This window comes from Myotis davidii, unplaced genomic scaffold, assembly GCF_000327345.1.
Source record: "Myotis davidii unplaced genomic scaffold, ASM32734v1 scaffold238, whole genome shotgun sequence".
Taxonomy (NCBI): Eukaryota; Metazoa; Chordata; class Mammalia; order Chiroptera; family Vespertilionidae; genus Myotis; species Myotis davidii.
In genome coordinates this window covers 2,583,274-2,584,204 of record NW_006293779.1, presented here as the reverse complement: position 1 = coordinate 2,584,204, position 931 = coordinate 2,583,274, and the positions used below count along the sequence as shown (strand labels likewise).

Below are 931 nucleotides of genomic sequence, written 5' to 3'. Positions count from 1 at the left end.
GCCTCATCCGGTGCCCCTATCTCTGTTCAGGAGCAGGGAGCCCCCGTGGCTTGGCCTTGCCTTTCCCCCGGGGACCTCCTCATCACTCACTCCCAGAAAAGGAGTTGGTACATTTGCTTTTTCAGACCACTTGAGGCCAGAGGGCAGAACTATGGAAAAATTACAATGAAATAATGGCGACCCTTGGACCTACAGTCCCGGATCCAGCAGCGCTCAGCCTGGCGAGAGAAATTAAAGTATGATCGAGCTGTAGCGGGGATATTGATCTGTGCTAATGTTGTCTGCGGAGACAGGGGCCTGGGGGTGAGGGAGGGGGCGGACTTGTTCAATGACTCCAGGTCAGAGGAGGCTGAGCTGAGTATCGTCACATGAAAAAGAACCCGTGTGCTTGGAACCAGGCTCCGGCCAAGTGCCTGATGTGCGGGCGGGGGGGGGACTGAGCATCAGAGAGGTTAAGCAACTTTCTCAAGGCCATAGAGTAAGCGGCAGAGGCAGAATTCTGACTCCAGCCACAGTCACTCTCCAAAGCCCAGGCTCTTAATTTTGGAACCAGGGAGGGAGAGGGGGGAGTGGAGGGGAGGGAAAAGAAATAAAGGAACAGCTGCTCCAGTGTCCAGCCCATTCTTTGATGTGGTTGTGGACCTGACCCCACATATAACCTAAGCACCTGGCCAAGGCCCATGGGATCACCAGTAAAGCATTGCCATGACAGAGCAATGCAGTGAGACGAGGTTCCAAGACCCTAGCTTGAGCAATGCTCTTTTCTGTGGCTTTTCCTTGTCTGCTTCTATCTTTGGCAGGCACCGAAGTGGAAGGCGCTCTGGCTTTAAATGCCACACGGGATGGGAGTAGGGGACTCCTCGCTCAAACCCAGGTTTCCTGTCCCTCTCTGCCCTACCCCAGAGCACCCCAGGCTTTGCACACAGCGTAC

At 54.9% G+C, this 931-nt stretch overlaps 1 protein-coding gene across 1 annotated transcript in view; it reads right to left on the bottom strand.

The window, feature by feature from the left end:
• CAPN13 (calpain 13) overlaps positions 1 to 931 on the bottom strand; it is a 68,965-nt gene that overhangs the window by 27,489 nt on the left and 40,545 nt on the right.